This window comes from Aulostomus chinensis, chromosome 10, assembly GCF_037954235.1.
Source record: "Aulostomus chinensis isolate RoL2024-O1b breed Wild chromosome 10, RoL_Achi_v1.0, whole genome shotgun sequence".
Taxonomy (NCBI): domain Eukaryota; kingdom Metazoa; phylum Chordata; class Actinopteri; order Syngnathiformes; family Aulostomidae; genus Aulostomus; species Aulostomus chinensis.
The window spans coordinates 8,170,217-8,184,443 of record NC_141329.1 but is presented as its reverse complement, the minus strand read 5'-3'; positions in this window follow the sequence as shown (position 1 = coordinate 8,184,443).

The following is a 14,227-nucleotide window of genomic DNA, read 5'->3' as shown; positions in this document are numbered from 1 at the left end:
CTGCTGACTTTCTTCATGAGGCTTCACCTGCTTGAAATACAACTAAACACATTTAGGTAAGACTGAAGGGTACAAATACCATTCATATGCTAAGATAAAGCGATTTGTCTAAGAGAGCAGACAGATATGGCAGGATTTTATCTTCCAACCGACAGCTCAACTCAGCTTTCTCAAGCAGTGCTCGCCTCTCACACAAACTGATATGATCAACTAAAATTTTAATTTGAATAGAACGTGCCAATTCTAAGAAATGTGTAAATAGACATTGAGAGCTCTCTTCCTAGTACCAGCTCCGATAGCAGATCAAGTATCTTCTTTATATACATGAAAATACATAACTACATTTCTGAATCCCCAGTTTCTTACACATGTACAAGCCATTCACTAAGTGCAAAAATACAGCCAAGGTCTTCTTTGATCATCTGCCTGTACGATCATGCTCTAAGTACAGTAAGGATCAGAGGACTAACGTGGCTCCTTGGTGCTAATGTTCATCAGAACCACAGGGATGTTGGAGTCCATTAGCATAAATGAAAAGGGTCTCGACACTGAAATAGACACAACGAATCTCCTCATACTATTGCTTGTGTTGTTTTGGTCTTAATCTATTTTTTCACTGTCTCAGGGTCTCGTTAGCGTGTGATCATTTCCTGTCTCCGGAGCGTAAAATGGGTGGCACACCTGACCCCCTTTAACTGAATCACAAAGACTTCAGCTCCGGCTTTTGTATCCAAGCATGAAACATTGATTAAACCTTAAAGAAATTCAACTTTTTTTTTTTTTTTTTTTTTTTGTCTGCTGTGGGATCCTATTGAATCCTCTTGAGGGAAGTCTGAAAACTGAGCCGGATATGATCTTATCAAGGCGTCAAGGGCAGCAACAGAACAGAACCCCCTCCAGATGGTATCTTCAAGGAGTGATAGTTGAGTGGTAAGATAAGAGATCTGAGGAAGTGTGGAGGAACAGTTCCGTCTTTGCACCGTCCATGGAGTGGCACTCCTCTTGTCCCAACACACCATACTTTCATGGATTCGCTCCTCAAGATTGCATTATATCTTGCATCTTGTCCTCTCCTCCAAATCCAGCAACATTAGCTTGGGGCATGCACACTGACATCCAAAGCTTCGCTGCTGGAGCACAGATACACCGTGGGATGTAAAATGAATTATGAATCAAGACACTTAGAGGTCAGGAGCTTTGAACTTTAGTGTTCAATATCAGATCCGAGTGGACTGCAGTCTGTGAAACGAATGCGAATGTTTCTCTCTAATGAGAGAATGTCATGGGGAGGATTTGTTTTTCAACTCGTAGTAATTACTCTGATTGCAGAACTGTCAAGAAATTGTTTAAAATTATAGACTGATGAGATACAGTGCATTTTCCAGATTTCTGCATCAGTTATTCTCCCAACTTTCAACATCAGAGGCACTAACTCGGAAAAAAACGAAAAAAACAAATGCATTAAACCTGCCATCTGCCCACAATGGAATCACTCATTACCAACAGTTGTCTGTGGGAAGTATTGCATATTAATGCAGTTTGTAGCAGAGAACCATTATTCAGGCTGATTTGTTTTCGCTTGTTATTGAATCTGTAAATGATTTGTGACATGTTGGTGTGAATATACAGTAATTCATACAATAAGCTAATGATAGCGAGTGATTACTGCCTGGTTTTACAATATTTGCATTGAGCGCCTGTTATTTGAACCCCAAAATACTCTCTGAATCTTTGCTTACAGGGAACACGGATCTCATATCATGAATAATGTATGAAAGCTTGCTGTGTGCATTTACATTCAATCTGCATATTTGATTCAGTTTGCATTTTGATACAGAATCACACTTAACAATGACAGCAAACGACTGTCTTCGTCATATCTTTGTTAGAACTCCATCTAACCTTTCCTTTGTTTTCTCCCATTGCCAGCATGTTATGATGAAAACAATCTTCTTCTCCTCAGAGCGGAAAAGAAAGGAGCAGTGTCATGGAAGCAGGTGAAGAATGTAAATCAATTCCCCAGATGCAGTCCATCTGTGGCATGAAGTCTCATGGGTGGAGGTGTCATAGATAGGAAAGGAAAAGGAAACTGAACAAATCTGAACAAAGTAGCAAATACAGTAGAACAAAATGTAGCTACAAGGAAGAAAACAGGAGGTTCTGCAGCATGTGATCAAGGGTCTGTAGATCAAAGTGAACCCACTACTGTAAGTAGCCTGTGACATCACAGCAAAAACCGGTGGATACAGTACGTCTGGTCGAGGTATGTTGTGTTTTAAACATAGAATGCCAGTCACTTTCTGACAGCTCAATATTCAGTTCTTTCTCCCATTTTGATTTTACATATAGTGTATTTCTTCCGTTTCTGTTCTGTAATCCCCTGAACAGTTTCGAGACAATTTTTGAGGGTGTTTGCTTATAAGAGCCAGTCAACACTGCAATTACTTCGTTACCTTCTATTGTAATTCCTTTTTTAATTTCTGTATCAAAAAAGTGCCTCAATTGTAAATATCTGAATAGGTCTGTATTTTCTAAATTAAACTGTCTTTTAAGCCTTTCAAATGTTTTAAAAGATTGGCCCTCCATCAGTGTGTATATAGCCGTCATCCCCCTTTCTGCCCACTTAATAAGTGTATTATCTGTCTCTCCAGGTCTAAACCTGGGGGTTCGAGAGGGCCAGATCTGACATTTACTGTCTCCAGCCAATTTATACTTTCTGACAACCTCGTTCCAAGTATCAATTGTTTCTTCAATAATGAAATTATCACCCTTTTGACCTGAGTTTTCCTTACCACCAAGTCTAGTCTGGGGGGGATCCCGGCCCAGGTTCATCTCAATATCCTTCCCTTTTGCTTGATATCTTGGAGAGCACCAATATACAATGTATCTCATCTGAGATGCATAATAATATTCTCTAAGATCTGGTAGTGTTAGGCCCCCAGTTTCCTTATGTAATTGTAGTGTTTTAAGTTTTATCCTTGGCCTAGCTCCTGCCCAAATAAACCTCGATATCTGTTTATCCCATGCCGCAAATTAGGATTCTGGAATTCTGCTTGGAAGTGATAGGAAAAGGTACAACAGTCTAGGCATCACGTTCATTTTAACTGCTTCAATTCTGGAAGTAAAATCTAGTACTTTTATTGTCCACCTTGCTATGTCTTTTCTTATCTTATCATTTATGTCACAATAATTTGTTTCATAGAGTGTGTTAGAGTCCCAAGTGACCATCACTCCCAAATATTTTATGGATTTAGCTTCCCAGTTTAATTTATAAGACTTTATTAATTTTCAACTCCAAATCATGTTAAATAAATGCCAGGCAGCAATTCAGTGAATGAATGAATGAATGAATGAATATATATATATATATATATATATATATATATATATATATATATATATATATATATATATATATATATATATATATAGCTGTATCCATATATACACTGTGTGTGTGTGTATGTGTATGTGTATGTGTATATATATACATATACATATATACATACATATATATATATACATATATATATATATATACATATATATACACATACACATACACACACACACAGTGTATATATGGATACAGCTATATATACACACATACACACACACACACACACACACACACACACACACACACACACACACAGGATATGATAAAGGGTCAATACAAGCCTCAATGTGTCCAAGTTAACACACATTGAAAATCAAAAAAATAAAATTAAACTCTTTCAGACTTATCAAACACTTCTACCAAACAGATAAAAAAAACAAATACAAAAAAAACCTAGCAACAAAGCATTCATTTTGAAAGTCTAGAGAAGAATGAAATGTGAAGGAGAAGCCATTAACCTACCAGAGGCAGGTGTCAATTGCTCTGAGACAACCAATGCACAGTCAATAATGACCACCGCTGGGTATTAGAGGTTTAAGCATCAAGGTTGGGCCAAGAAATACCTGAAAATTGATTTCTTTTGAATGGGCAGAAGGAATTAGAGTGCACAACTGAACTGATGAAAGCAGCATCGCTTATGGAACAGGGAACTGCTTGCGTTCAGACACCTGCAAGGTATAGGGGGAGTATTGGTATGACTCGAATAAGACAAACTTTGTTGGTTGAAGATGGACTGAAATTTGACTCCCAAGCCTACAGAAAGAAGTAAAATACAAGAGAGCCTCAGTAAAACAAGAGTAGAAGTAGTCAACTGTGCTACAGAAGGCCGGCGACCCTGACTTTGCACCCTGCTCAAACGCTATGGAGAACTTACAAATCCTTCTCAAACATGAGGTTCACAACAAATGGATGTCAACTTCATGGTTGCTAATAGAGGAGGCAACATTGTAGGGTTGCCATGATACCAGGAATAAAGCGCTTGGTTCCAATTCCACTAAATTCGCACAATTCTTGATATTAGTCCCTCCAAGGGTAACTCAAGGCGTATAATGTTCCCGGCGTGCAGGGCCAGCTTCAATTTTGTCAGTCTGCAAGTAAAACATTCGGACATGATCAGAGAGTGCACTGAGCTCAAGCTATATAAATGATCACTGTCTCGCTCTCTCTCTCTCTCTCTCTCTCTCTCTCTCTCTCACTCACACTCACACACACACACACACACACACACACACACACACACACACACACACACACACACACAGAAAGAAAGTTAGAAATTGCTTCACATCAAGGAAACAAAACACATAGACCTGCTATACAGTAAAAACATGCACACACATACGCACACAAAATTAAGAATCAAGCCAAATGTGCAGAGCTCAAAAGTCTTTTCAAACAAACTACAAATTTAGCGGGCCTGATGGAATATGAGCACCAAAATCAACACGCATCCCTGGTTTTAAGACAGAACCATGGCTGGGATAGAAGCTGCAAGCCATGCATGGACTCATATGTGATGATATTTATAGTCACTTGGATTGTCAGCCTGGAAAGGTGCAGCCAAACACAGTCCACCTCTTGTGAAACACGTGCCAGATGTGTTTTCACCTGTCAGATAGGAGCTTTACCTTGAAGGCAATACATTCAGTCATATATCAAGCTGCGCTTGCATGAACCACAGCTCCTTCGTGCATCTGCTGGAGGAAAGGGCCGGGGGTTATGATACAATGATTCACACATGAGCCAAAAATTCAGATTAGTCAAGTCCGTCACTGGCTGAAGTGTAACACATTAAAAAAATGTAAAAGTTTGCAGCCTGAATTTCCATTTGTCAAGAGTCAGAAAAGATCTGTTGATATTAATATGACACCACGTTACACAGCATTCCCTCCACTTATGCTGTCAGACCCAGAAGTGGATCAGACTCCAGTAAAGTTTCTGACACCGCATGCTACTTTTCCTCTGCTGCTAATGAGTCTTGCAGCTCTAGTTTCCTCTGATGTTAGTCTCTGTCCTGGATACAAAGCTCCTCTGTCTATTTCTAGTGACTCCATCCCAGCGGTTTCCATCACATCCGACCCCCAGCTGATTACCTGAGACTCTGCTGAGAGAATTTGATTTATGACTGTTTTGTTCATACTACTTGAACTCCCTGCTGCAACAGTAGGATCTCTTACCTGGCAAGTAAAAAAAAACCTGCCAACGTCTCCCTAAAGATTTGTCTTAATTACACTTTGCCACTGACAGAGAGCCAAATTGACTACAGAGCAAGGCATCATTTTCTGAATCTGATCCAGTAAAAAAAGGTCTTTGTCACTGTGCCTGTAATCCACTGAGGGAAAAAGGATCCCGTTGCTTTCTGAAGCAGCGTTTAATACATCCAAACACAGTAAAGGAGAGCAAGTCTATATCTATAAAACAAAAATTAATGAGGAGCAAATAGAAAAGCAGTTATGCAAGGCCTCTCTCTCTCCATCGCAACCGCTCGTCCAGCAGCTGCAGCGTCTCTTCATAGACCAGATAGAAGTGGAGAACAGGATCGACAGACCGTTGTTGGGACGGCTGGTTTCACAGTTAAACCATCTCGAACAACAGATAACTCAGTTTATAAATGTACCATCCGTCACTGTAGCAGAAATTTTGGTTAAGTTTTTTTTTTTTTTTTTTAAATGAAAAACAATCATCTATATCGGGTAGCGTCCACTCAGAAGCAGCTGCCTAATCTTTCACACCAGAGCACATCTAACATCAGCACTAAAGCAACCTTTAGAACAAACAGAACGCAAGGTATTTTTACTAGTTTTGATTTATTTATGACCTTGAAAGCCTTTTGTCTGGCTTTCCGTGGGTGTACATGTACACAGCACCCCAACAAAAATATGTAGTTTTTATATGTCTACCTTTTTTGTTATGCCTTGGTTTAAAACCCAGTAAGGTGTGTTGGGATATTTAATATATGATGTCATTGTCACTCAATCTTAAGTGAACAACTGTACTGACATGCTGTTATATTTGTTGAATTGGCAAAAAAAAAAAAAAGACACGCTATGAGGGACACTGATACAAAACTGACTATACACACAGAAAGAAAAAAAAAGACAGACACATAAAGTTTATGAAGTATTCCTAATTTGTGATGAATTGCGAATTGTGTTCGTTATATTTCCTGTTCAACCAAACAACTCATTCCTGAAATAAAGTTTCTCTCCGTTTAAATGTATTCTGTGATTAATTTTAAAATGTTCCCAGTGCAGGATGGGAAATGCGCCCCTCGTTGTTGCTTATTTACGAGATATGTTTAGCCACATAAACGGATAGCTTGATAACTAGCTAGATAACTAGCTAGATAACTAGCTAGATAACTAGACCAGCAACCCTCTGCACGTCTACATGGAAATTACATGTCAGGTCTTGGCAATGTGGATTTCATAAAATTATCACCTGTAATTGAAAAAAAAAAAAAAAAAAATATATATATATATATATATATATATATATATATATATTGTGGATGGACTCAGTTTTAAATCAGTTCTGGTGCAATGTTTTCATTTCTGTTGACTTAGTAAAGAAATAAACTTGATGATTCTGATGTGAGCACATTTCAGTCTTCTTATCGCAAAAAGTCAAATCTGGCTGCGTAGATGTGTCTAGTTTCTAGTTCTATTATCCAACACCTGATAGAAGATATCACTAACCTAGTAGATTCTCAAGAAGATAAAGGGGGAAAATTTTAAAAAAGGAGGAATGTAATAGATTTGATTTTTTTTTTTCGTGTTCAAGTGCAAAATGCTTCGATAGTGTTGAATATGTATAGATGAGTGATATGTACATTAAACAAGTACTAGAATTTGGTTTGGGTAATAACTTGTTGAACTAATGGGCTGACTTGGTGCTTTATCTCTCCGAGGATCCAATCTTTCCATAGATACTAAAGCAGATATAATATGTCCCTTATGTCTGATACTAATTTCTCCCCTGAATGCCACAGTGTGTACATTTCATGTGTGTGAATGCAACATGTGACCCTTGATTAAGCCCATGGATACGCTATATGAGAATTCTAAGTCACTTTATTTATATATCTTGAACAGTGAAGCTGAAAAGGATTCTCTTGTCGAGTCTCTGTAGACTTGTTAGCTTTTTCTTTCGCTTTTCTTCTCCTCTCTTCCAACGTGACTGACCATGTCGCCGTGTCTCATCAACAGAGCCTCGTCTCAGGATGTCAAATAATGACGCTCCCGTGCTGCACGTCAATTTGTGAAGCTTTCTCACATTCCTTGTGTGTCACAGTGTTGCACAAAGGACCCTTTGGCATCTGTAACAAAGGCTTTCAATCTTCCAATCTGCTATTAAAAAGAAAGAAAAAAACCCTCTCTTGCCTATGCATTCACATGATTGATGTCAAAATGTGGTGTGAGGAGGTAGAGGTACAAACACACTTCTAAATAGTTTTATTATATAATGTATCAATGCTACATGTATCAATTGCGCTAATGACTTCGCATATTCATGTAATACTGGTGATTAAATTACAGAGTTGTGGTAACTAATGGAGGTGAGTAACATAACATTTATCTCCCCCCACTTAATGCATCATCCCATTGGGCAAGTTTTGATAAAAATCATGACATTGCTGCCTGTTTTTACTGCACCATTTTATTTGTTAAGCTAACTTGAGAGAAAAATCTGAATTTCCTTTGTTGACCTTTATCATGGGAAAACTCACCCACCGTTGAGATGCGGTGAGTTCAACATCCATCTATCCATCCATCCATTCATCCATCCATCCATTTTCTTCCGCTTATTCCTGTTAAGGATGGCGGGGGCCTGGAGCCTATCCCAGCGGTTTTTGGGTGAGAGGCGGGGTTCACCCTGGACAGGTCACCAGTCCATCACAGGGCCAACACAGAGACAGACAACCATTCACACTCACAGTCACACCTACGGTCAATTTAGAGTATCAATCAGCCTCGTCCCCTCTTGATGTCTGTGGACTGTGGGAGGAAGCTGGAGTACCAGAGAGAACCCGCACAGGAACAGGGAGAACATGCAGACTCCACACAGAAAGATCTCGTGCCTGAGCTGGGACTCGAACCCGGAACCTTCTTGCTGTGAGGCAACAGTCCTAACCACTGCATCACCGTGCCGCCTGAGTTCAACATACAAAGAAGAAATCCAACATTTTCCCAAATAGCAGCAACTCCATCAGCACAGTATCCATAACAGGTCTGTGAGAAACAGCCACATGACTAGACCGGGATTCACTCTCCCTCTACTCATCCTGAAAGGGTTTCTGCCAGTCAAAAATTCTGAAACGGGCATCAAACCAGTAACATTCTCAGAGAGAAGTGGACATATGCAGTTGATGCTCTCTAAATGAGGGGAGTGAATTAAATAATACAACAGCAGAGCGACTGATGGGCATAGTGTTGGTTCAGCTGTAACTGTGAACTTTCAGTTAGCGATGCCTCTGGCTGAATGCGGCAGAGATGTTTACCGGACTGAAGACTCCTGAGTACCACCAGATCACAACGTAGAGATCTTGATCTGCTGCCTCAATCTGACTCTTTGTTTTAGAGGTGAGTGAAAGAGGGATGTGGGATATTTAGTTTGCAGGATGCATTATAGTAAGGTCATATATATATTTATATATATATATATATATATATATATATATCTATATATATATATATATTTATATATATATATATATATATATATATATATATATTTATATATATTTATATATATTTTATATATATATATATTTTTTATATATATATATTTTATATATATATATATATTTTATATATATATATATTTTATATATATATATTTTATATATATATATATATATATATTTATATATATATTTTATATATATATATATATATATATATATATATATATATATATATATTTTATATATATATATATATATATATATATATATATATATATATACACACAAATAAATAAATAAATGAAAGAAGAAACAGCATACAGTTCAGAGCATTCTTGTTTTCAGTATGATTTTGCTTTGACACTGCAGGGAATCTTTTTTCAACTCATTTCAGGTCATAGTCAGAGCAAGCAATAATAATAATAATAATAATAATAATAATAATAATAACACAAGTTGTGGATTTCAATGCATTATTGAGTGTGGATATGTAGATATGTATACAGTTTTATGGCACTATAAGGTCATACCAGAGTTTTTTGCACCATCTATAATTTAATTGGTTTTCATACAACTCTGTTTATTGTCTGCACTCAGGGACAACAAGGGCGAGGAGATGCAAATTAGCTTGGAGCTATAATTTTGTACAGTGCATCAAATGGTGACAAATCCATTTGAAGTCTACATTAACTTTCAAAATAAAATAAATTCTTTTTGTTGACACACTGTAACCAAACTGCTTTATGACCATGGTTCCATTTTCCTACGGTCTCCTGTTTTAGTGAGAAAAAACTCAAAATATGCCACAGCAACAACATGACGGCCATGTTTCAGGTCAAATTCTTGAAGGAAATTCCCATGTAGAACACACTAATATGTCTAATATGGGTGTGCGTCTTCAGTCATTAGCCTCTCTGCATCATGTAAACAGATAATATTTGTTTAGGGACCCACCTTAACTTAAATATTGACTTATTTATAATGAGGTCAATAGTTGGAATATTGCGGCCCACGTAAATATGATCAGTGATTCCTTCAATGTGTTGACATATTGCAGAAATCATTAGGTGCTACCATTTTTACACTGAACTTCCTCTTTTATCAAACGTCCTAAGATAATCAACCAAATATTGAAAAACCCATCACATTCTGCCTTTTAGTTCCCCAAACAATGTCCCTGAATCACAAAGGGCTCCACTTCAGGAATCTGGTTCAAATGTACTGTAGTAGGTATGTGACAAAACCTTGTCTTGTAGAGCCTCTCCTCCTTCCCTCACCTTTCTTTGTATCAAACGCGCTCTGAGCTCTACAGTCAGTGTATCAAGTGGCTGTTAGCCAGCAGAACTCAATTAATTCAGGTCATTGTCAAAGGAGAGAACAGCTTCTTGTTCCAAACGATGCTTGGCCAACGACACGTCTCCGGTTGACTCTGATGAACTGATCAAAGATAAACAAGGAGGGACACAATCCAGCGTAGTAAGATTTGATCAGGAAACCTGGTGAATATGCTTTTTAACTGCTATGTCAAACCATTTCCTTTTTTTTTTTAATTACTTCAGCACATTTGGAAAGCCCCCCCCCCCCCCCCCCCCCCCAAAAAGAAATGCTTGGGCTTTTTTCCTTGCAAATGAATGACAAGTGTGTAGACGTGTGTCTGTCTCGTCAAAAATATCAACCTGACATCATTTTATTAATCTAACCTTTGGGCTTTTGCTGCCTTGCTCTGCGCCAACCTGCTGTATTATAAGACTCATTATTAGTATTCCCAGCACAAGCAACAACACGTTGGCTTCCAATTGAAAGAATAACTGTCTGTCACTGTTCAGTGAGAGGCGAGGAAGACAAAGCAAAGGAACAGGTGGAAGACAAAAGGAAGTAAAAAAGCGAGGAACAGAAGAGGAGATAAAGATGAAAATATTGTATCAGTAGAGAACGCCAAAAAAAAACCCCACTCCCCAAAAACGTGACTCCTTCTTCAGAACTCACCAATTAAAAGAACAAAGACTAATCATAGCACCTCATCTGTATGCATAATTTCAAAGAAATAAGAAAGAAAAGGTTCAAGACAAATAATTTATGACCTGACGCTGCTTCTGGAAAAAACTACATAATTTTTTTTTTCTTTACACTTCACAGCTCAAGGCAATAACAAATTGCATCAAACAGCTGTGATGGATCCTGATTTCTGAAGCAGAACGGTAACAAAGAGATGGGACATTATGTCCTGCTATATAGGACGGGAAGATGGAGGTTAGTCTGTTTGAGGTCCAACCACTGACAGGACACAAGAGAGCAGCTCCAGCCCTCTGGCTCTGTCAGAAGACAGGCTGGGAGAGAGGACAGCTGTGCAGGTGCGGCTCAGATTTAGGAGAACGTGGATAGATGTGAGAGGACAGGATGAAGGACTGGACAGAGAGGACACATTTCATCCCTCTGGCTCGCCAAGAGAAGAAATACAGACTTCAGTATTGCAAAGTTCACATCATATGAGGATGTAGCCCTCATTTAAACTGATGACTGCAGGGTACTGACCTACATATTTGTCAGGAATCCTTCTATCCTGAGAAGAATTCAATCCAAACTTTAGAAATGTATATGTGTGATCACACACACACACACACACACACACACACACACACACACACACACACACACACGCCACAACATCTTTAAACACCACTGACAGAAGTAATCTAATTTCTATTATCGAGTGGTTTCATGTTCATTTTCTGCATTACGGACGGTCATCAACTCACCATCTGCTGGGCCACCATGTTGGTCAGCTGAACAGATGTGTTCTGATCTAACAGAAGCAGACAGGTGTGGAGACATGCAGGAGAAAAAACAGCTCGCATCAAAAAAAAAAAAAAAAGGAGGTGCATATAAAGGCCTTCTGTATATCTGGTGTAAAATTACGCATGCACACATGCCACAGGTATGACCAAGCAACCCGCAAACAGCACAACACAGGAATTGTGAAAAATCTTTTAAAATTGACTGTTGCTTCCAAGCGGCACGGTGGTGCAGTGGTCAGCACTGTTGCCTCACAGCAAGAAGGATGCGGATTTGAGTCCCGGCTTGAGCACAGGATCTTTCTGTGTGGAGTCTCCATGTTCTCCCTGTGCCTGTGTGGGTTCTCTCTGGTACTCCAGCTTCCTCCCACAGTCCAAAGACATCAAGAGTGGACGAGGCTGATTGATACTCTAAATTGACCGTAGGTGTGACTGTAAGTGTGAATGGTTGTCTGTCTATGTGTTGGCCCTGCCATGGACTGGCGACCTGTCCAGGGTGAACCCCGCCTCTCGCCCGTAGCCGCTGGGATAGGCTGCAGCCCCCCCGCCACCCTTAACAGGAATAAGCGCAAGACAAGGGATGGATGTTGCTTCCAAGTGGATAAACAAGATTGCAGAGGTTGTTGGGGATGTTAAAGGTCATCATGCTGAAAGCAGGAGAGACAGAATGACTGTTCAATAACTCAGCATTTCTCTAAGTGTGTGTCGCGCCCCCCTGGGGCGAGTCACCCGACGTCCAAACATTAGTTTCTCCTCACCTTTCGCTTTGATTATGGTTCCGCCACGAAAAAAATTCCGACGTCCAAACATGAGTTCCCCCCTCCCCATGTTTGGACGTCAGAATTTTTTTCGCGGCGGAACCAAAGCGCGCTTTCAACCTCTTTCATAGCAACTGTTGTCAGGTCTGTTTTTAAACTGGAGAGATATTTGACAGGGATGAAACAAATTTTATTTCATTTTTTCTAGTTCTGAAAAACTCAAGGAATGTTTGTAATTTTTAATAGGTGAATAAAGTTAAACATGGCCTATTTTGTCCAAAAATTTTGTGTGGGGGGAATGAAATTTTTTCTTCCTCCAAAGGGGGGAATGATAGAAAAAGTTTGAGAACCACTGCAGTAACTGAAGGGTTGTTGGTTCAACCCTTGCTCCACACTCTGCCTTTGTCGGCCGTGAGCAAGATACTGAACCCTGATGAGAAGGCTGGTATCTTGCATGGCAGCTGCCACTGCCACCATGTGATAACACTGATACATCACAATATTGTTGTACTTCTAACAATTACAAGTACTATTTCAAATTCATGAATGTGATATCTTAATTATCTTGTTGAACAAAACATTTAAGGTCATGCACTTTTGCCCAACACACTCTTTATCCTCAGCCTCAATCTAGAATCAGTCGGGTGTCAGTCAAGGGAGCCTATGGTCATACTAACTTCAAGTTTAGCCCTCAAGAATATGTCATGGCTGCAACCCTCTCGAATTTGCATCTTGGCCAGCGTCTCTCAACAGCCTGTCTCCCCCATGAGAGGCAGAGTGAGACCGAGCTCTCACAGGACTGAGAGACACCCAGCTGGGAAGCAACCATCGGTGTACCTATCAAGTCCAAGACCGTCTGGAATTCTGGAGAGGAGATATGCCTCATGGTGAGTGGGAATCCGTTTCATGTGATTTTGGAGGAAGGAAAGTCTTTCACTTTGAAATACTGATTCTATGTTGCTCTGCTTTTGTGCCTGCCTGGATCATCTCGCTGTCTTTGTTCCTCTCCCTTCATTTATCATCACCTTACTCAGTTTTTAGCATTTGCGGTGTGTGCCATTCACCTTAGGCAACTTTAAATCTGACAGCGTTCAAGTCCAGCATGATTGATGGGTAGTACCATCAGGCTTTAATCAACAAATCAACTGAATATTTTTGGGAAACGTATAGTTTCTTTATATCATATTGAGATAAAAGCCCTCCTTCCTGCTCTCATTCCTCCCCCTTCATCTGCCACCATGCAGACCCTCCTCCCATCTGTCCTTCCATCTCCTTCCTTTCAGCCTCAACTGACCTGATGTGAATATATGCAAACAGTACAAATGGAGTGATACAAATTCTACATGTTCCCAAAGTCAAACATATATTTATGCAAAAAAAAAAAATCCTCTTCTATCTCAGGCAAACACCCTCCTACCAACTGTCCTCGCTACTGCTTGTTGTGTGTCTGCAGACTCACTCGTCTCCCCTCCCCTGTGTTTGTCCAAATAAATTAGTGATGATTTAATTCTGTGGAATGATTTGACTGCTCACTAACACAAACACAAACACACACACACACACACACACACACGAGGGTGACACATTCTCT